Source organism: Alexandromys fortis, unplaced genomic scaffold, assembly GCF_014885135.2.
Source record: "Alexandromys fortis isolate MF-2015 unplaced genomic scaffold, M_Fortis_MF-2015_v1.1 scaffold_141, whole genome shotgun sequence".
NCBI lineage: Eukaryota > Metazoa > Chordata > Mammalia > Rodentia > Cricetidae > Alexandromys > Alexandromys fortis.
The window spans coordinates 3,287,725-3,311,834 of NW_026068060.1; the positions used below are offsets into that span (position 1 = coordinate 3,287,725).

The following is a 24,110-nucleotide window of genomic DNA, read 5'->3' on the forward strand; positions in this document are numbered from 1 at the left end:
AAAAATTTACCCCAACTTCTAGAAAAGAAAATATATCTTAAAATCTTGAGGTTTATTTCATTTTCTGTTTTACATAGCTACCTATGGACAATGTATAAATTTAGACATAAGAAATTAAAATTAGTTGACCTTAAAATATCTATAAATGAAAAACAGAAAATTTATTTAATAAATTTCCAAAACATTATTCTTATTTATAACATATCAAACTAGATAAAATTAATTCATTATAAAATATAATTAATTGAAACAGAACATAATTGAGAAGTTTAGAGACAGGAGACAAAGGTCATGATTCTGCATGTTTGAGTAATAGTTTTACCTAATACATTAAATTAAAATAATTTTGTTTGTGATTATGATTACTTAACAATACCCTTAATTCCAAAGATTGCTAAAAGCAGTCCTTACATTTAAACTACCACTTTTTAAACTTTCAGAATTAATTTTCATGTCTCACTTGCATTTTCACTTCCAGTGAAAATCAGCTTTAAACATTTTACTTTCAGTAAGTACATATCTGTTTCTGATCAAAACACAGTTTTTATTAAGTTGTGTGAATGTTGGTTGACATTGTGGGGAGAAAATGCTGGTGCAACCTTTAGTGAGGAAGTCACAGTGTGAAGTCAAGTCAAGTAGAAAGAAAAGGACTACTCAGAAAATGTGTGACAGGAACGTGAGTCTCCTCTGAAACTCTAAGAGCAGAAAGGATATCCATCTGCAGGGAGAGAACACTTTTGGGGTCCCGTTGTTTGAAGAGGGACAGCAGAGGTCTAGTTGATTAGTCCAAACAGGAGTGCGCATGAGTGGTGTGAAATTGCAGAACTCTCTCTCAGAAGAATAAGAGTGTCCTTCGTCTTTGACAGATTGGTTTATAGTTAATTCCATCTTTGAAAGAATTGTTCGTCCTCTTTTCTAGCATAGACAGTTTCCAGTTCTATAAATTTTCCATATTTGTCTTTTTTATCATTATGGCCAACTATAATCATTCTAATTAAATATGCCTACAAATATGTGTGTGTGTGTATATATTGTTTTAAGCAAATTTTAGTAACAACTTTTATACCAAGTCAGTATAAAATCTAATTGTACACTCTGAAGGCTGTTTAACTATGTACCTCTAACTAAAAAATGCCTAGTATATTGTCTCTCCCAGTGCCAATAACGTAAAAGTGAGCACAAAACTAGAGACACATCTGAAGTCCAACTGAACATACCTCAAAACTCAAAGCAGTAAGAAAAATAATGGGCAAAGTCACACTTGGATAAAATATGAAGGAAGATCCTTCATGTCCCTTACAAAAGGCAATGATGAAAAGGAAAAAGTCATTAGTGACAGCAAACACCTGTCACAAGGCTTAAGGTTTCACAAACCAGGACTCAAGATTAATGTTCTTTTTTTTTACTCACATGGAGAACCTTGGGCATGATTAAAGATCTGTTTTTCTGTCATACTTTCATGCTCTGCCCATAAACAAAGATATTTCCTTTTCATCACCATTAGAAAAGGCTATTCCATATTCCTGTCTTCACATTCAAAAAAAAAAAATGTTGCTGTAAGGGAAACTGATCTTAAATATATCACTACAAACACACACACACAAGTACACACTCAAAGAGAGATTGCATGCACAGTATGTTTACATTCTTAATTACTTCACTTGTAAATGCCTTTTTTTCTATTACCAGAGATGTAATAGGAAAATAAATATGCTTTTATTCATATTCCAGAGAAAATACTTAGAAAGCAGTGTTTCAGAGTAAATGGCACTTTGAGAAGTGTCTATGTTAAAGTACTTTGTTTTTTTTTCTACTCAGATTTCCAGCCACTTTGGAGGACACTGTGCTGAGTAAACGAAGACATGCATAGATAAACACTTCATAATCTCATTTGTATGTGGAATCTCAGAAACCTGAGCTTGTCAATGCCAAGAGTGTATTTTACGTTTTGATAGGACATTGTAATTAACTCACTTTCAAACAAATATGAACACAATAGATAGTTGTCTTTCTGCTATAACAAGAAGGGAGTGTAAATTCTTCAGACTCTTTACTTTCCAGTAATAATTTCAGAGGACCCTGTTGTCTCACTTTGCATGCCCAGTATGCAAAGTTCCATAACTACTTACTGACTATATGGACAGAAGCAATGTATTTGTCTATCACGTTACTGCAATGCAAACTTCATTTGTTATGAAAGCTGACACTAGTTTTACAAATACAGTCTCAAGCACAGCATGCTCCTAAGATAACTCCATTTGTCCAATCTTACTCGTCTCAGCACACAGAGCATCAACCACTGTACTTCGAAGGCAAAACCTCGGTGTTACCAATAGCAACTTGCATTTATAAAGTTCAAAACAACTAATGGCAACTCCTTGCCTAAATCCCTGCATCTGTTTGTCAGTGAACTGAGATAAAATTCCAAATTTCTTACTGTTCTCCTACTCTAACTATGAAACACTCTTGTTGCTGCAGACTTAATCCTCACAGCCCAACTTTCCTGGCTGCCTTTCAGCTCATAGACACCAAACTCCTTCTTCCCACCCCAAACTCTGAATTCCCATTTTTTGATTTGGTTAATTCAGGACTCAATTCAAATACTTGTTTAGTGTGGTATTTACAACCTCACTGTATGACCCCTATTTCTCTCTCATTATTTTTCCTCTAAAATAGCTTTTATTTAATTTTGCCAGTTTTCACATGCATACAATGAATGTAATCACACTTATATTTTATGACTCTGTCTTGCCCTCTTCTACTTTGTTTTGTTTTTGTTGTTGTTGTTGTTTTTTGGTTTTTGGTTTTTTTTTTTTTTTTTTACTTATCTGTAGTGGTGAGGATTGAACCCAGGGTCTTGTGTATTTATGGGCAAACACTCAGTCGCTGAGCTGTATCATAGTCCTATAGTACTTACTATATTTAGAAATACTTTTGTATTTCCTTCTCTAACTCAATGCCTAAGCATCTGCTAATCAGCTTTCCATACAAGTAGCAGGAGACAAAGGTAGTACACATACAGCAAGATTCATTACTAACACATTGTGGTGTATTTCTTTTATTTTATCCTGTTTCTATTTATCCTTACATTGGTTTTTAATATACTTCATGTAATATTAGAATACTATATGCATGTGATTTATAAATCAACGCATATATGTCAGCTGGACATGCTAGCATATACCTGTGATTCTAGCACTAGAAGGTAGAAGCAAAGGGATTAGAAATTCAAGGTCAGCCCCAGCTACATAACAAATTTGAAGTCAGCCTTGGCTACGTGAAACCCAGTCTTGAAAAGTCTACAAAGTATACAGACAAATATGGTAAATTTTCAAACATATTTAATAATGGTATTAAGCAAATAAAGATTTAAAATACTATAATAAATTGATAAAAACCCTGCACAGTAAAAAGGATGATGTCTGGCTCTAATCCGTGTATGGGTCTTTTTACATTCCTCAACAAATACTTATTTAGCAGTTGAATGACTAATAAGCATAGGCAATTCACTGTCCTTAATTAGTTGAAATTATTTTATGTATGCAAGAGTAACTAAAACTATATTTATAAAAACAAATTAGTCTAGGCTTGCATTACTAGACAAAAATCAATTCATACATAATAGCGTCTATTTGCATATAAACAATGTTATAAAGAGTTCTAAAATTATGTTGTCTCTTTTATAAAGGTTAAATGGCCTCCTCCATCTTCTTTAAGCTATTCATCAATTCAGTGAAAACTTTCCAGATAATGCAAAAAGAAATGTCAGCCAGCAAACAATCACAAATTCCAAATTAAGTAGAATCTGAATTAATAAGGGCTTCATCTTATCTGCAAACCAACAAAAATCACTTACAACATTTAAGGTCACTAATTTCATTTTTAATGATAAATTTGACTTTTAAGCAAATTTATTTTCATCAGTGATTCTCAAAGCTTGATGGTACATCATAGCTTGGAAGTTATTAAAATAATAATTGTTATTAAAAGTAATAGTTTTACTATAGTAGACACATTTTTGATAATCTTCAGATTATAGTTGCTTTCTTGTTACCATTATTCAATCCTTCCTAGACAGATTAAAAATAGAAATCCATTTTCCTACTTTGAATGAAATATTTCATATATAATAAATAAGATACAATATTTTATTTAAACAAATTCTAATTTTCTATCCTACTGCCATTTTTTTTTCATTTCCTCACTTCTTTGTAAACAGTAAAAATTGTCACATCCTTCAGTAAGAAGCTATTAGAAGAAACTGAGAGAAGCTTAGAGGCCACCAATCTCTGCTATCTCACGTTCATTTCTTAGCAAACAGAGCAGGTAGGACAAGATGAGGAATAAAATTCAGTAGCTGAAAGCAGTTACTAGTAAGAGCCAGTCAAAAGTCAGTGTTTGATCACACATTTATACAAAATGTTATAAATTTAGGAGGAAACAGGCTTCACACCCATCTCCATGTAGTTCAAGGATGAATATGGAAAAGAGGTTTTACACCTGTGAACATGTGAATTTACCCTTGAAAATATATTAAATGATAAAATTTCAAAGCATAGGTATTTTAGTCATACTTTAGCCACAAATTAATATCTTAATAAGCAACAGATAAAAATACATTAACTTTAACAATACCAATTCAGTTCTGTATTTCCAAACTGGATAAGGGTGAGCAAAAGCCTCACACTTCACTAACTAGAACACATGAGGCCTGTATGACTCCTGCCGCCTTGAGCTCTGCACTCTTGAATCTTTTGTGGCTATTCTACATTTAAAACAAAACAAAGCAAAGCAAAAAAACACACACACACAAACAGTTATGCAGGACAAGATAGAGAATGACCATTAAAGGAAGTTAAAATTTAAGATTTTATTGCATGTGTAAATACCGAGATCCTTATTGTTGTGAAAATTTAAGTTTTCATTACATGTGTAAATACTGAGATCCTTATTGTAGTGCACACTTAGAACATTAAGACGATATATGTTAACATTATAGGAAGAACAAAAAAATGTAGACGGTGCAATCAAAGTTTACACAGAATATGCATATATATGTATTAGTTTACACACACATAACATAGTCAACTTCAGTCAGGACAGTTCAAACTAAAATGATTTCTTAATACCACAGAGTTAAAATATCTGAAAAATCCAACATATTCTTAATATGCACATATTCCAAGACAAAATAGCATTTTTAGTTGTGTGTGTACCAATTTATTTAACATAATATAAAGAACAGTATCTGTTCAGTTTCTCTTGTTAAATATACTAATTATCTTTTATTCCGGCTTCCAGAACAATTATCAGTTCACATCTAGAGGACAAATGAGAGCACAGTTTAATAATTACCGTCAGCCTAGAAACTGTCACATAGTAATTCACCCAGGAGATGCTCAGAAGGAAGGCATGCTTCTGTTTTTCTTTCCACTTTCATTTTAGTGAATATTATTATTATTATTATTATTATTATTATTATTATTATAGAAAGCAGAGTATATACTTACACAAAAATGCAGAGAAACTGGTACTGGTGGTACAGGCTTGAATTTCAACCTCTGAGGCTTAAGTAGAAAGATCCCAAGTTCAAGACCAGCATAGAAAGTCTTTAAGGGTCCTGTCTCAGAAAGTATAAAAGAGGGCTAGGGTCATATTTAGTAGTAGACAACTTACCTTACATGCAAGAGGATTTGTTAATCAGCACCACATACACAGACAAATAACAGACATACTGACAAATTATTTCTAAATACTAGAAATTAGCCTTCTGAGGGAGAGGCTGGCAGGTCATATTTAGGTGCACTTTTATTGTAGTGATTATTTACTTGCCTAATAAGCATTATAGGATTATTTTGGTTCTTCAGCTTTTTCTAGAGATTTTATTCCCCTTTAATTCAGTTTTCTCATGGTTTACACATTGTTACATGCTTGAAACTTTCATTCCAGACCACAGGAATATAGCCAAGTATTGTGCCAAAATAGATCATGTGCTTGTTTTTGACTAGAGCATATAAATTTCATATTTCTAGCATATTACAATCTAATAGGTGTGCTATTTACAGTCCCTGTTGTGGTTTCAATATGTATTGTGGCCTACAAGGCCATGTATCAAATGCCTATTCCCAGAAGGTGGTCCTTTTTTTCATGGGCTTAGGAAGCAGAAGCTGTTTTGGCAGAGAGAAATCACTCAGATGAGCCTCTGCTTCTCTGCTTCCAAGTACCAGACCAAGTGTTTTAACAAATATCTCCATCACAGGTTTCTGCTACCATGAGTTCTGTGCTGTCCTTAGCACAATAATTGAACCAGAAACTCTAAACCCAAGTAAGCCTTTTCCTCTTAAATTGTTCCTGTGAGGTATCTTTTGCCATAGAAAGAAACTTTATACCCTTACACAACACAACACACACACACACACACACACACACACACACACACACACACACAAAGTCCCTAAACGTGCTAGGGAGCATCTGAGCTCAGTCACCCACAGAAATGTTCCTTTCTTGGTATAATTAATAAAGAAAGTGATTGCTGAAAGCTAAAAGTCAGTAGTTTTGTAAAAACAAAAATGGAAGATGTCATGCCAATGGAACTTTCTGGGATGAACACTTTCTTCCTTTTATGCACACTATCACTTCTTTGAGAAGCAGAGTCAATCCTCCCCAACCTTGACACTGCTTTGCCAATGAAGTTTATGTGAAATTCTAACCCCCCTGTAACCCGCTTCAGCAATGTTCATGGCATCTTTACTAAGAGATAGCTGTACTTCACTTATCTATTAGAACTCTTCATTTGTTATAATTTTACCATAGGATTATAGCAATCCCAATACAACTTTGGGTTCCATTTCTACATTGGAACTCTATATAGGTAGCCCCCATCACCAACTGTCTTATCAAGAATGCCTGCATGCCTTGCTATAGGCTTTACCTCAGAACACGTATTTCACCTTGGATTTGAGGAGATGACTTGTCATTTAACCTCGTAAATTAACCTCAATCAGCTTCAAGCATTTTAGCTTCACTGTTTTCATCTCCCTTACATTTTGTAAGGGTCAAGGCTTTGTTTTAAAGTCGACTTTGGTTTAAGGGGTGGTAGCAGTTTTGCTCTTCTGTCCAGACTGTGAAAACGCTTTCCACATCAGCAACAGGGTACCTCACTTATTCGTCTATGGGTTCATTGTAGTAGCCCTTTTAATTTCTTTTTAAACATGACTTTTTAACTTACAAATATGTAACTGTTTATCACAAGGGGACTGCCTATCTCAGCTCTCAACATCCCTTCCTCACTATGCTTAATTATTTAGTTTTTATTTAAGGTGAAGGGCATGGGACTCTTTTACTTGAACAATTCAGGGCCACTGCAGGGTTACTATTTAACATACTTTCAAAAGTGTTGTTTCTGAGGCAATAGGGAGGCTGACCAGGTAACTGGTCAGTGAAGTATCTAAAACACACACAACATTTATCAATTAAATTCACTATCTTATACTGGCACCATTAAATGGCACCTTACAATGATTACAATAGTAACATGAGAGATTATATGTCACAGATCATCATGCAAAATAATGAAGTTTGAAATATTGAGAGAAATTCGAAACAGTGACATGAACACAAAAAAGTGAGATCATGTTATTAAACAAATGATACTAGTAGTTTTGCTTGAATCAAAACTACCATTTACCTTCAACTCTTAAAAAAAAATTTCTACATGAAGTGGTGTGGGAGTTCCTTCTGTCTATGTGCAGCTTTCATTGGTTAATGAATAAAGAAACTGCCCTGGCCTATGGATAGGGCAGATCTTAGGTAGGCAGGAAGGACAGAACTGAATGCTGGGAGGAAGAAGGGCAGAGTCAGGAGGAATGCCATGGAGCCACCAGAGACAGACAGTGGGAATTTTATCCTGTAAGCCACTGCCGTGTGGCAATGTACAGATTAATAGAAATGAGTTAAATTAATATCAGAGTTAGCCAATCAGAAGCTAGAGCTAATGGGCCAAGCAGTGATTTAATTAATACAGTTTCTGTGTGATTATTTGGGGTATAAGATTAGCCGGGCAGCCAGGATGNTTATTATTATTATTATTATAGAAAGCAGAGTATATACTTACACAAAAATGCAGAGAAACTGGTACTGGTGGTACAGGCTTGAATTTCAACCTCTGAGGCTTAAGTAGAAAGATCCCAAGTTCAAGACCAGCATAGAAAGTCTTTAAGGGTCCTGTCTCAGAAAGTATAAAAGAGGGCTAGGGTCATATTTAGTAGTAGACAACTTACCTTACATGCAAGAGGATTTGTTAATCAGCACCACATACACAGACAAATAACAGACATACTGACAAATTATTTCTAAATACTAGAAATTAGCCTTCTGAGGGAGAGGCTGGCAGGTCATATTTAGGTGCACTTTTATTGTAGTGATTATTTACTTGCCTAATAAGCATTATAGGATTATTTTGGTTCTTCAGCTTTTTCTAGAGATTTTATTCCCCTTTAATTCAGTTTTCTCATGGTTTACACATTGTTACATGCTTGAAACTTTCATTCCAGACCACAGGAATATAGCCAAGTATTGTGCCAAAATAGATCATGTGCTTGTTTTTGACTAGAGCATATAAATTTCATATTTCTAGCATATTACAATCTAATAGGTGTGCTATTTACAGTCCCTGTTGTGGTTTCAATATGTATTGTGGCCTACAAGGCCATGTATCAAATGCCTATTCCCAGAAGGTGGTCCTTTTTTTCATGGGCTTAGGAAGCAGAAGCTGTTTTGGCAGAGAGAAATCACTCAGATGAGCCTCTGCTTCTCTGCTTCCAAGTACCAGACCAAGTGTTTTAACAAATATCTCCATCACAGGTTTCTGCTACCATGAGTTCTGTGCTGTCCTTAGCACAATAATTGAACCAGAAACTCTAAACCCAAGTAAGCCTTTTCCTCTTAAATTGTTCCTGTGAGGTATCTTTTGCCATAGAAAGAAACTTTATACCCTTACACAACACAACACACACACACACACACACACACACACAAAGTCCCTAAACGTGCTAGGGAGCATCTGAGCTCAGTCACCCACAGAAATGTTCCTTTCTTGGTATAATTAATAAAGAAAGTGATTGCTGAAAGCTAAAAGTCAGTAGTTTTGTAAAAACAAAAATGGAAGATGTCATGCCAATGGAACTTTCTGGGATGAACACTTTCTTCCTTTTATGCACACTATCACTTCTTTGAGAAGCAGAGTCAATCCTCCCCAACCTTGACACTGCTTTGCCAATGAAGTTTATGTGAAATTCTAACCCCCCTGTAACCCGCTTCAGCAATGTTCATGGCATCTTTACTAAGAGATAGCTGTACTTCACTTATCTATTAGAACTCTTCATTTGTTATAATTTTACCATAGGATTATAGCAATCCCAATACAACTTTGGGTTCCATTTCTACATTGGAACTCTATATAGGTAGCCCCCATCACCAACTGTCTTATCAAGAATGCCTGCATGCCTTGCTATAGGCTTTACCTCAGAACACGTATTTCACCTTGGATTTGAGGAGATGACTTGTCATTTAACCTCGTAAATTAACCTCAATCAGCTTCAAGCATTTTAGCTTCACTGTTTTCATCTCCCTTACATTTTGTAAGGGTCAAGGCTTTGTTTTAAAGTCGACTTTGGTTTAAGGGGTGGTAGCAGTTTTGCTCTTCTGTCCAGACTGTGAAAACGCTTTCCACATCAGCAACAGGGTACCTCACTTATTCGTCTATGGGTTCATTGTAGTAGCCCTTTTAATTTCTTTTTAAACATGACTTTTTAACTTACAAATATGTAACTGTTTATCACAAGGGGACTGCCTATCTCAGCTCTCAACATCCCTTCCTCACTATGCTTAATTATTTAGTTTTTATTTAAGGTGAAGGGCATGGGACTCTTTTACTTGAACAATTCAGGGCCACTGCAGGGTTACTATTTAACATACTTTCAAAAGTGTTGTTTCTGAGGCAATAGGGAGGCTGACCAGGTAACTGGTCAGTGAAGTATCTAAAACACACACAACATTTATCAATTAAATTCACTATCTTATACTGGCACCATTAAATGGCACCTTACAATGATTACAATAGTAACATGAGAGATTATATGTCACAGATCATCATGCAAAATAATGAAGTTTGAAATATTGAGAGAAATTCGAAACAGTGACATGAACACAAAAAAGTGAGATCATGTTATTAAACAAATGATACTAGTAGTTTTGCTTGAATCAAAACTACCATTTACCTTCAACTCTTAAAAAAAAATTTCTACATGAAGTGGTGTGGGAGTTCCTTCTGTCTATGTGCAGCTTTCATTGGTTAATGAATAAAGAAACTGCCCTGGCCTATGGATAGGGCAGATCTTAGGTAGGCAGGAAGGACAGAACTGAATGCTGGGAGGAAGAAGGGCAGAGTCAGGAGGAATGCCATGGAGCCACCAGAGACAGACAGTGGGAATTTTATCCTGTAAGCCACTGCCGTGTGGCAATGTACAGATTAATAGAAATGAGTTAAATTAATATCAGAGTTAGCCAATCAGAAGCTAGAGCTAATGGGGCAAGCAGTGATTTAATTAATACAGTTTCTGTGTGATTATTTGGGGTATAAGATTAGCCGGGCAGCCAGGATGAACAAGCAGGCCCTCCTCCTACAATGAAACACACATAAGCAGAATGTAATAACAGTGACTTATAAATAGTTTTAAGTGAGTAAAGGCAAGAGACAAAATTCTACTCTACTGACAAGTCAAGTGAATCACAGGTCTGAGCTTCTCTGGCTTACACAATTCTTTGAGCTGATGCTAGTTGCAATGTTGATGATGACTGTGATGATAATTTGGCAACTTAGAAAGCCCTCAGGTCTAAGTTTTATGAGGCTTTCTATGAGACACAAAACCAATAGTGAACACTCTGAGACTAGGAAATTTGGGAGTACAGACAATCAATACTGAGGAATTCAGCTTAAGAAAACAGAAAACACAGGACTCCTCACCCTGTAAAAAGCCCTAGTGCCAGGTTGAAACATGAACTGGCAGAAGAGACAACACATAGAGGATTTTAGTCAATATGCAACAGGGTACCTCACTTATTGAAAGTATTGAAAGTATATAAAAAGAAACTTCTCCATAAAAAGAGCTTAGTGTGTGTAAAGTACTAAATAAGATCAAGTAGACACCTAGGACTAGTGCAGAATAGAGTTATTTTTTCAAGCAGTTCTTCACAGCCAATTGCTTAGATCTTCATCAGACTCATTTCTTATACCTCCCCTTACTTTAGAAATGCTTTAAGGTGACAGTTTATGCAAAACAGAAAAGCACATAAAAATTTAAATAGAAAAGTAAGAGGAAAAATGAATACTAAAACAGGGGAGGTTAATTTTTTAAATACATGCTTTAAAATGTTATCTATTAGCTGGACAAGGACTATAAATTTCAACTTCCTAGCATCCAGCCAAGTACAAACAGGAGCATTAGTTATACTTAACTGGTATTGAGTATACTATAAAACTTGTTTCTAGGAAGAAATACAAATAAGTACTTGTTTGTGATTCCCTTTGGGGATTTCTCCATAAGTTCTCTCAGAGAACGAATTACTACTCTAGACAACGGTCTTATAACGTGCATGGCAATATATATCATTGTATTGCTCCACGCAAGACCTTTCCCACATGTCTTAATATGACTATGTCATAGGGCAGCTAATAGAAAAATCAATAGAGAAAGGGACAATAGAATTCAATCTGCATGAGAACCTCCCTAATGTACTGGGTTTGTTGTTAAGGCCCATAGAAATGGTTCTACTCCAATTTGAAACAAGGCCAGAGAGTTTGAGCCTTTCATTGACTCTACAAGGTCAAACAGGATGTTTGGCCTAAGGTAAAATTGCTGTATGTCTTGCCTAGATATCGCAACATTTGGCCTAAGGCATTGACTTAGACCATAATTAACAGATATTTTTTTGTATTTAAAAAAGTAATCATTCTTGTGTCATAATAAAAAAAAGTCTTTTGCCCTCCCCTTTGGCTGGGTATGTAAATGATCTATAAAAAAGAAACTAAGGGTGGATTCAGTATTCACTGGAAAGCCCTCCCAACTCTATCTTCAGTCTCTGGTCTACTTTTTCCTCAGCACACACTCCACACCTCAGGAATGTGTGGACATTTCATCCCATCCTGAGACTACTTAAAGGAGAACAAAAACCATATTTTAGTCATTTTTTCTTCATTTTCTTTCACAAGAGTTTAGGGAATAATGAGTAAGACTTTCTTGAATGTCCCACAAGTACAGAAGTATTTTAATTGTGAACAAACTGAAACTCCTAATAAGCATATGCAAACTTCGATAAGTACTTTGTTGGATCACAGTCTAAGAATGAAATTGTGTAAGAATTCCTGAGTGTTCATGACAAAATAAGACATGAGTCTTGTGACCTCTGTTTATGCAGAACAGAGAATTGTCTTGGAATGTGTTTTTGTGTTTCTCCCAGGTGTAGTGGAAAGAAGTGCATTTCCTTAGCCATTGTTTTTCATATGCCTCTCGAAAAACATGCTTTTGCCACATTTGGTTTGTCCTTGTGATTGCACACTTTACTCAGGTGACTTAATCCACAGTTTTTAAAATGTCTGATGCTCAATATAAAGTTGGCAATTGCATGAGATGTTAACATACCTCACTTTAGGTCCTGCTCTCCCAGTTTCACTCTGCTGACTAAATTGGTAAACAAAGTGGCACCACTAAACAGGGACCCTAAGTTGACTGTGGGATTAGAGAGTAGGGACCCTCACATAAGGAGATGAGTGAGCATAGTGGGTCAGAAATCAGAGAAGGCTTTGCCTTATGTTGAGCATGTTTATCATTTCTTAAAGAAGGCTGGAATACATGTATCAAAATCACAATCACTAGATTGCTTGTAGAGTGAAAAGGGCCAATGAAAAATAATCCTGCCCCTGCCTAGATCCTGGATATGGACCAAGAATAAACACCCTGACCTTGACTTGACCTGGGATGAGGGTTTGAAATCTCACCAATACCTGAGTTTGCTCCAGACTCAGCCTGCATAATCCTACCAAACCCTAAGAACAAAATCCCACTAATTCCTTAGTTTGCTCCAGAATCGGACCAAAAACCTCACCAATCCAAAGCTGTTGAAATAAAGAGCGGCAGGGCTGCGTCCCCAACACCCCGGCCGCTTGGCTAGCTTATGCCCTAAATAACAACACACAAACTGTATTCATTTAAGAACTGCTTGGCCCATGAACTCTAACCCTTACAGGCTAATTCTCGCACCTGGACTAGCCCATTTCTAATGATGTGTGTAAGCACCCCAAGGTGCGCTTACTGGAAAGAGTCTAGCCTAAGTCCATCGTGGGTTGCAGCTGCCTGGCTCCGTCCATCTTGGTGTCTCTGCTCCAGCAGAGCTGTCGGGTCTCTCCGGGAGCAGAGCAGAGTCTGACCTCACTTCCTCTTCTGCCCAGAATTCTATTCTGTTTACTCCTCCCACCTATTTCTGTTTACTCCTCCCACCTATGCTTTAACCTATCAGGGCCAGCAGTTTCTTTATTGCTCAGCCAATGAAATCAACAGATTGATATGACACTCCCACATCACAAAGCCACCCTGGAAAGCTACCCCCTTTCCCAAGAAACCCTATATATACTCTGTACCCTGTTCAGTTTGCTACTGCTTCTCACCACAGAGACAGCCACTGAACTGGATTTTTCCTTCCCAATAAATCTCTGGAGTGGGGTGTGTTATGCCCTGTGCGACTTTCTCCAGAGCAGAGCCTAGCAACAGCAATTTAAGCAAAACAGAACTGTAACACTTTTGCCAAAAGCTTTCCCCAAGAGGAACAGGGTTTTATATTCCAGGGGGCTTGAGGGGGGCTCTAACAGTTTTTCTAGGGACCCCTCCCCTAGGGAAGCAGAGTTGTTACTTTTACATTAGGAAAACTTTTCTCTGGAGCAGAGCTAATCATAAACTGCTATGCTTGCAGTGACTCTGTGGTATTCCATGGCTCCCGAATGCCAGGATAACTTTCTATCCAAGCTGTAATGTTTACATTGCTTGCAAGTTGTTTATGATTATAATCTCTGGTTTCCAGATGATGGAACTTTGGAAGAAGAAGTATAGGGCATAATGTAAAACAACACTGAATAGGAAGAACCACATTCAATTTGGGTCACTTGGACATTAATTCAAACTGTTATTAAAATACTGAAAGAAGATAAAAAGGATATTAATCATGACAAAGAGATGGATAATTCCTTGACTAAATATAAACTGGTGATCAAACTTTAGAACTGATAAAACAGTCATAAAAGGATTTTTCTTGTGCAGGCAGAATCAAAAGTGAAAACATGCTACCTAAGCTCCATTACTGAAGCTTCTTTTAAATATGTATCCTCTATTGCCTGAAGATGACCCTGAAGCATGAGGTGAGGAATATGATCATCTAATCTTGAGTTCTCTCCAATTTTTGATGAGGATTTAGGAGAGTCTTTGAAAATTCTAACTTTACAGCCTAGACAAGCTAAGACACAGCTTCAAAAAGTTAAAAGGAATGTGATTACCAATTCTTCCCCAATGTAAGGAGTTCCAGCTCGATTTCAGCAAAATCAAAATGTTTATTTACTGTTAAGGTTCGAGAGAAGCCCCCAAAGAAGACCATCAGCCATATATGTGGTAAAAGAAGCACTTTATTAAATGAAATGTTGAAGTGGCACTTGGTGACCCTCAAAGTAGGTCACAAGCTTCTTTTAAATGGAGTTAGGGGATTCCAGGGAGGAGGGATTAATCTGGGGCTGAATGGTAGGAGGTCCTAGTGGTTAGGGACCTTCCAGCAGCAGGGTAGAGAAAGCTGTCCTTAGTTATCAGGAGATTGTTATTGCCTGCTGAGCAAGCAAAGGGGCTTTGGGGACCTGCTGAGTCAGCAGAAGGGGTCCTGGGGTGCCTGCTGAGTTAGCAGAAGGCTATGGAACACCTGCTGATTGGTTGTTCCTAAGTTGTGGTTTTCCTTGAAACTGTATGTTTAGCTCTGTTCTATTTTAATGACTAAGGTCTAGTCTCTATTAGGACTACTAGGAGAGCCTGTCTGAGCTTTGGTCTGCCCGCCCTCCATATCCTTTCTACTATTATAGTAGCGTGTGTGCACATGAGAAAAGACTTACTTTACCATTACCACTTTTTATAATATGTATCCTACGATTATTCCAGATTCTCTAGAGCAGTGGTTCTTAGTCTTCTTGATGCTGTGACCCTTCCTCATGTGTAGTGAACCCCAACCATAAAACTATTTTTGCTGCTACGTTACAAGTGTGATTTGGCTACTGTTATGAAAAGTAATGCAAATATCTGTATTTTCTGATGATCTTAAGTGACCCCTGTAGTCATGACCCACAGGTTGAACATCACTGCCTAGAGGAACAGAACTGTTGAGGGAGCTGTGGGCTGCATTCCTGCCACCCAGCTCCGGGCCGCTTGACTAGCTTATGCCCCAAAATAACAACACACAAATTGTATTCTTTTAAACACTGCTTAGCCCATTAGTTCTAGCCTCTTAATGGCTAATTCTCACAATCTTGCCTAACCCATATTTAGTAATCTGTGTAGCACCAGTCTTACTGGGAAAGATTCAGCATGTCTGACCTGGCAGCTGGCTGCATTGTGTCTGCCCTGGAGAGGAGTGTGTGTCTGCCTCACTTTCTCTTCCTCCCAGCATTTTGTTCTGTTTACTCCGCCTACCTAATTTTCTGTCCTTTCAGGGCCAAGGCAGTTTCTTTATTTAACCAATGACCTTCCTCCATCACAGAACAAAGAGAAAGGAATGTGTTTTTAAAGAGGATTTATTAGTTTGAGTTTAAGAAATACTATCACAGTGGTTCAACCATGCCTGTCTTTACACAGGCTGAAAACCTCAAACTGTGCAGTGTATAAACCTGGATGCCTCAACAGTACCAGTCTGGCATTGAAAGCATTAAGGAGAGCTGAGGTCCTTCTGTCTACACTGAAAGCTCAATGAAAGTGGACACTAATATCTGCAAAGGAGTAATAGCAGCAGCAGTGGCAAGCAAAGTTGACCAAATTTAGCAATAACCAAAGGTGTAATAGGAGGCCGCTTCACACAAAAACCATATTATTTGCAAAACTCTTTGGCCAATAGCTTAAGTGTATTTCCGACTAACTCATATCTTAAATTAACACATCTCCATTAATCTGCATATCATCACAAGGCTGTGAGCTACCGGGTAAAGTTGCTGTATCTGTCTCCAGTGGGGCTACATCAATTCTTCTTGACTCTGCCTCCTTTCTCCCAGCATTCAGTTTAGTTTTCTCCACTTAGCTCTGCTCTACCCTATTACAGGCCCAAAACAGCTTTTTTATTAACCAATAGTATTCACAGCATATAGAGGGGAATTCCACATCACTTCCCATTTTCTGTTTAAATGGAAAGGAAGGTTTTAACTTTAACATAGTAAAATTACATGTAACAAAACAGTTATCAAGTAAGAATTACAGTTACAATATTTATATCTACTTTATCTTTTGTAATAATTAAGGAAAACTATAACTATTACTACATATCCTTCAATTCCATCAAAGACTCCAGAAGGATGTAATATTACCTAAGTAAACAGGAAGTGCATTATGAGCAAATTCCAAAATTCTAGAATTGACAGAGACATCTCACTATGTGGACAGTCACCAAAAATTCCTCTGTATCATTGGGACATCCAATCTTTATCCCACAAGCCCATAGTATCCAGCAGACTTTTCTATGAAACAGGAAATTTCAAAGACAATTCCACTTATATTGGCAGTTTGTCAGTCACTTTCTTCTGTGTCTTACAGAATGCCTAGTGACTCTTTCATGAAGCAGGAACCCTGAAGGACCATCTCACCTTTAGACAAGTTCAGCTGTCAAGTCTCTGTGGGTCCTGCATGACCAGTTCATAAAGCATAGCATCAAGCATCCCAGAAAAGAGAAGCTTCTTGCTCAAATGGCTAGCAAACTCCATGAGGAGACTCCTCGATGCCCTTCATCTTCTTGAAGTCGATTGGTGTTGCCAGAAGCAGATTGTCTCATCGTCAATAAAAGTCTTAAGATCTTAAATCATTTAAATGCCATATTCTGAAGGTCTCTGAAAGATTTGAAGAATACCTATCTAACTGAAATATATCTCTATATATGTAGAAAACCTAACTTATATCTATAAACTTGATTACTATAGATGACTCTCTATTAATTTGTATTGCTTAATTATAAATTACATTTTTTAAATGAACTGGACAAATGAAATACCTTAATCAATATCAGAAATATATATGTATGTATATATACAGTATAACAATAATTGACCTTCAATTTTTATCAATAAACCAAGATCCATACTAATGCAAATCTCTATAGCATATCACCCTTTAAGTGAAAAAAAAATTTACAAACACTATTTAGGAATATGGGCATAGTTCTCTCCAAACTGCTTCCTGCTTTTTGTTGGGTGAAGTAGTTTTTGGTAGTGTTTACCGCAGCCTTTTGGAGAGTCTTGGTCCATCAAACCACACTAGTCTGCAAGGCTCCACCCAGTCCAGCATGTTGGAGGTCTGTTCATTGCTTCTGAGAGCCATTCTCTGCACCCCAAATAGAGGGTTTGGGCACAGCAAGCCCATGTTGCCAATAAGCAAGTTGTAACACTTTGCTCACAAACCCTATTTAAATGCTCCATAGCTGGACCTCTACAAAGAGTCAGAGTGCTGGCAGCATGGCCCAAGAAGCTGCCAGTTTCAAAACCATGTGGCATTTTTTTCTGCTACCACTGAATCAGAAAGACCTCTCCTAACGGAGCTGCAGTAGGCTGCCAGCAAGCAAAGCCCATTCAGAAAAAAAAAAAAAAATGTGGCTAAACTTTGTTTTTTTACTATCTAGAATTCCTTTTTAAGCCCTCTCAGGTTTTATGTGGATTTAGCTAGCACATGTTCCATGCCAATTTGTAGTAGGAGGCCAATTGTTTGTTCACTCAGCCCCAAAATAATCACATTTTATTTGCAATACTATTTAGCCAATACCTTAAGCATATTTTTGGCTTACTCATACCTTAAATTAACCCATCTCCATTAATCTGCATATCACCACAAGGCTGTGGCTTACAGGATAAAATTCCAGTGCCGTTCTCTGGCAGGGCTACATGGCTTCTCCTTGACTCCACCTTTTTTCTCCCGGCCTTCAGTTTAGTTTTCCCTGTCTTGCTCTGCTCTACCATATCTCAGACCCAAAATAGCTTCTTTATTAACCAATGGTATTCAGAGCATACAGAGGGGAATCCCGCATCATGAAGGCAAGTGAACAAGCAGGCAAGAATCAGAAAGCTTTCCCTTTAACACCCTTTTATCTATGCTGCCAGTGGAGGGGGATGCCATATTTAAGAGGGTCTTCCCACCACAGTTAGCCTGATAGAGGATGCCCAGACAATTTACAATTAAAATGAGTAAGCATACATAGTAAAACTAAATATTGTAATTAAATATATATTACCTTAAATTTTTATGCTAATATGAATATTAGTAATTGTATTCATGAGAAAAGATTTCTGTAATTATGATTGAATTAAATTTTTTGTATTTTGTTCAAGATACCAAACTAAATTCAGCTGTTTTCATTTACTTATGCTCAATAACAAAATAATCAAAATGTTAGTTTTCCTGAGCACTAAATAAAAATGTATTATCTATGAGATAATATATATAAATAACAAGCAAACTATATAGATGCATATATGTATACATATATGTATATTTATTTGTGCTTATTCTGGGGCCTAAATTAACCCAGGATATCCTTAGGATATTGATAATATGTTACCTCTCACATCTTTAGCTAAAGTTAGATAAAGATAAATATTCCTGAGACAGATAGAGAACAAAGGCCTGAGGCTTTAGGAAAGACCTTGGGAAAGCTCTTGGGAGTCTTCAAGAAGACTCCTATTCCTTGAATTAGAAATATTTGAGTGTTTCCAATATGTCTGACAACACTCCTAGAGTCATTATGGCGTCAATTCCAAATAGCTGAAATATACCTTCACGGACTTTAAGAGGGCCTTGTCAAAATGTTGCATGACTGGGAGACAGATAAAGAGGAAATGAAAAGTTGAAGATTGTTATGAGTTGTGGAATTCCAGAATCAAATAAGTTAGTGGAGTGTACCTAAACACTCAAAATATCATTGAGAATTATGGCAGGATTCAGGCATTCATTCCTCACTTGGGGGTGCAAAAACGAGATCCACTTCATAGGCACAAAAGATCACATCATTTTAAAAACCGACAAGTCCTTCCCTCCCCACCAGAAAGTTGGTGCCAACATACTTGATTTGGTATTTTGCTGACAGCCTATCAGTGGATCAACTAAGGGATGTGCTACCTCTGTGCTACATACAATGTTCCCACTCCCTCCCTGTCCTTTCCCTGCATGGGAATGTTTTTGGTATTTGAGCTGAGAACATCTGCTTGCCCTCAGTGTATACAAACCAACTATATTTCGCTTGTCCTATTGTCTTCAAGCAATATAAATTAGCCTGGTACCCCAATAAACAAGATGACCCAGATGCAGACTCCTGGTTCTTTGTTCCTACTTACTCACAGCCATGGAACACCTTAACCTGGGTTCTCCCCTGACTCCTAACACTTCCTGTACTCCATGCATGAAGTCTTGGGGACATCAGCAATGAGAATCAAACAGAGAGCATCTGCCAGTGGTTCAGTGATGGGGTTGAAAATTCATCAGCTTAGTGAATCTGGAGAGCTCACTCTGAATTGGTAGAGAAATAGATTCTCTACCAAGTTGTATATTATAGTGCTTATAGTGTTAGTCACATCTCTTAAGGAATCAGTTATGAGTTTATGGCATTAATGCTTTTCTCTTACAGCAGATCTGGAACACGTGAACATCTCCAAATCCCCATATTCTTACTCCAGGTCTCCTAGTCTTGGAACAACTTGTGATGTGTACCAAATTTGTATCAGCAGAATCCCAGGCATAATAGTGGCCACTGGTTTAACTAATTTTTATTTGCTTGCAATTAAGTTTCATTATTATTTTTTAAAACAAAGATCCCTATGTTTTCTTCCCTGTCACTGGCTTCCTCATACCTTTCTGTCCCTAATAGATTCCTTTGCATGTTCATGGAGACTACTCTGTTTTCTTGACAAAATGATTGATATTGTGCACACCTAAGAAGGGAGCTCACTGTGGTGCACACATTTCAGACTCTGGACCCCTATGCATGTTGTCATGTCTATTGCTGTCTTTTCACCCAGTCCTACTTGGTGAATTTCAGAGTGTCTTCTATTCTTATCAGAGTTAAATATCACATTTATCCTCTGCACCTGCTGAGCATCTCTGCAGATAGATGTCCTCCTTCTGTCGGTTGCTTGTTGCTCATTAGAAAAACCTGCTTCAGAACACACCTTAACCCACCTTTTCACACTAGGGAGACTTCTCAGAGAAACACCAAGGGACATGTATAATTTTACAAATGGCAAGCTAGTTTTTATAAAAAGAAAATTTTTATTACCTATTATACTTTCTGAAACAGCTTATTAAATGTTTTGAATACACAAACCAATGAATGACAAAGAAAATCAGTCTGCCTTTATCCTTACTAATTGTATGTCTTTATTATATTCATTAAATGATACTGTTATAAGTTTGTATATATGCATATATATATACTCTACATAATATTTTACTACCATTGTGATATTACTATTCCCTAACCTATGATATTCTACAGTTTGAATTTAAATAGTTTTTTAATAGACACAGCAAATTTGTATGCTGAATACATTTTATTAAAAAGTGTTTTGACCTGGAATTCACATTTCCTTTTTGTGGTCAATGATAACTAGACTAAGATGTCCTAAATTAAATCTTACAAGACACCAAATTGATTGAAGCAAGCTTATGAGGTTGTTTAAAATTCTGACTGCTTTTAATTTTTCCATATAATTACAACAAGAAAATGGAAGAAGCACTTTTATCCACTGTTAGGCAGGCATGAACTTTCAACCCTGAAAGTTCATAATTTTCATAAGTGACAAATGGATGTTACTAGTCATCCACCACTGCCGTAGGTTATAGAGCAATTAAGACCTTTTCAAGTGTTCATAATGATCATTTTTTCATGGGAATACTATTGCAAGAAACAAATGACATTCTGATATGTTTAAGTCATTTTAATGATTTGATTGAATCACATTAATCATTAGAAGAAAAAAAACATGCAGGACATTAAATGGCCCAGCCATGACAAGCTCAAAAGATGCCCAAGTCTCAGTTTACCCTAAGGCAAAGCCTGGTTTCAAGAAAGACCACAAACAGAAACCACCCAGGCACCACCGTGGAACAGACCATCCAAAGAAAATTCCTAACGTTCCAACCATTGTAGATACGATCACTTGCCAGTACACAACCATTGTTTTTCATGAAGACAGCCCTAGACAAATGTCAGCCAATCAGGAGTCCTGAACCTTAGAAGTCCCTCACCCCAACCTCTGCTATCATAAAAACCCCACCCCAACTGAACTTGGGGTTCTCCGATTGTGCCCATACATTGGACACATGTAGAGTCTGAGTTTGAACTTGAATAAGAATAAAGGAATTTTGCTTTTACATACAGGACTCAGTTTCTTAGTTATTTTTTGGAGGGACTCCATGATCTGGGCATAACATTTGGGGGCTTGTCCAGGATCTCTAAAGCCCACTGGGACCACCAGTCTGTACAGCCTTCAGCCAGCCACTAAGTTTTCTATGTTTACCTTTTCTTTTGCGTTTTTTCTGTTTTGGATACACTTCTGTAAATGGGCCGACAATTTGCGAAAGTTTGTTAGTGGTCTGAGCAGACAGGCATGAAAGGATTACAGTCGGGGTACCCAAAAAGAAGTTTCAAGACCCATATGTATGGAAATAGATCTTTCTGGCTAATTTGGGTCCCAGGACCAGATCCTTCTATATAAGATCGAATTCCTCTGGTTTCTGTAAAAAGACAAGTGGGTTGCATGTTCATTCTGATTTGGAGCTTGAGTCTTATGTTCAGTTTTGCCTCTAAAGGACTCTGTATTGTTCTGTGTACTGTTTTGTTTTTGTCTTTTTCCATCCTCTTTCTGACTTATGAGACTGATTTTAGAGATAGGCCTGAGAGCCAGCACTGGCAAGAGGGAGAGGACACACACTCCAGGGAGCACACTTGCACATGCACACACAGAGGCAGCTCGCTTTCCATGCCTGACAGGCCCCTCACCACAGGCAGGGGCTGCCAAAACAGGCAGAGGCCAGGCCAGGCTGATGAGGGCATGGGAACTGCGGGTGGCAGTGGCTCATGCCCAGCCTGTCTCTGTGAGTGGTGAGTGTAGTCCAATAGTATTTCAAACATGGAAAAGAGAATCTGGGGTTAATTGCTATGGCCAGAAATGTTGACAATCTTTTGCCGCCATGGGATTCCCTCAGCCTGCCCTGGGGGTTGTCTGCCTTGTTTCTGGCCAAACCTGGAGAAGATTTGGTTCCTCTACTGGTCAAGGGCAGGGAATTTCTGCCTTTCTGGTTGAAAAATAATGTCTTGTTGGAAAGTTTTGTCTATTGATTGAGAAAGTTGTGTATGCTTGCTTCATTGAAAACTTTTGTCTGTATTTTCTGGTGTGCTTATAAGTTTTGTTGCAAACATAGAGCTGAAACAGAAATGATTTAAATATTTTTGCTGTCTCTGCTGCTAACAACAGCCAGTCACCACCCACCACTGCAGTGACCACATTTATGGGCATGACCTCAGAATGTATCTCTGAGCTCTGGTCACTGGATTTGGGTTAGCAGAAATTCAGAAGTCTTTTGGATGTGGATAATGATAAAACTGTTCTATGCTGATTTTTTTATTAGAAAGTTGCCTCTAGAGTTGGATTAGGCCCAGGAAAGCTATTTAAAAGCTTCCTGTGTGTCGCTCCTCCAGTCTGAGACAGCAACACAGTAACAAGGAAAAGAAAACAAAGCAGAACAGCCAAAAACAATTGGACTTGGTTTATGTGAACATTCTGTAACTTAAGATCTACAAAAGTGTGGCTGGAGAGATGGCTCATCATTTAAGAGCACTGACTGCTCTTCCAGAAGTCCTGAGTTCAACTCCCAGCAATCACATGGTGGGCCACAGCCATCTATAATGAGATCTAGTGCCCCCTTCTGGCATGCAGGCATAATGCAAGGAATGCTATATACATAATAAATAAATCTTTAAAAAAATATATATATAAAAGCCCAGCAGTGGTGGTGCCACAGGCCTTTATTCCCAGCACTCAGGAAGCTGAGTCAGGTGAATATCTGTGAGTTTGAGACTAGCCTGGTTTATAAGAGCTAGTTCCAGAACAGGCTCCAAAGTTACAGAAAAATCCTATCTCAAAATAGGTAAGTAAGTAAATAAACAAACAAATAAAAAATTTATAAATTTATTTTTGCCAGATATGGCTAAAAATATGGTTATATAAAAGGTTTGAACTAGTAACACTGAAAATGAATAATTAAAATCTATATATGGGCAATTTTAAAGAAATCATATAACATAAATCCAATTTGGATTGCCACCAGTTTTCAGTCAGTCACATGACTGGTTGCCATTTTGCTGGAGTTTAAACAAAAGTATGTCACAGGATTTCACCACCATCTTGATTGGAGATGATCATGTAAAATGGGCCTGACTACATAGTCTCCAAGATAATTTTGTCTCCAAGATAATTTTGACTGGGATATATTTTATATAATAATTCATGTCCTGACCTAAAAATAAGTTTTATAAAAAATAAGATCTAAAATATTAAAGTTGTACCTCATTGATTTTATACTCAAGAGTTTACCTTGCTCTGCCAGTTAATCTTTATAATTTAAAAGTCACCCTGTTGATAATGTTTTTAAAGACATGAAGGGATCCTAGGAAACAGCTGAGGTTTGCAAATGTATGGCAGAACTAGAGTTCCAAAGAGTGTAGAGTTACAAGGATGAACCATAACTGGTATGGTAGGTCCTTCTGTCTATGTGTTTTTTTTTTTT

The 24,110-nt window shown here is 37.2% G+C and overlaps 1 long non-coding RNA gene across 2 annotated transcripts in view; it reads right to left on the reverse strand.

Moving 5' to 3' along the window:
- The window catches only part of LOC126487419 (uncharacterized), an 86,623-nt gene that overhangs the window by 36,967 nt on the left and 25,546 nt on the right, over positions 1 to 24,110 (reverse strand). The window contains exon 2 of one of the 2 annotated variants that reach the window (XR_007588372.1): positions 5,511 to 5,620. This is a non-coding gene — a long non-coding RNA (uncharacterized lncRNA). Of the gene's footprint in view, positions 1 to 5,510; positions 5,621 to 8,116; positions 8,227 to 24,110 lie in introns of both variants that reach the window. The other variant, XR_007588373.1, reaches the window with a different exon arrangement.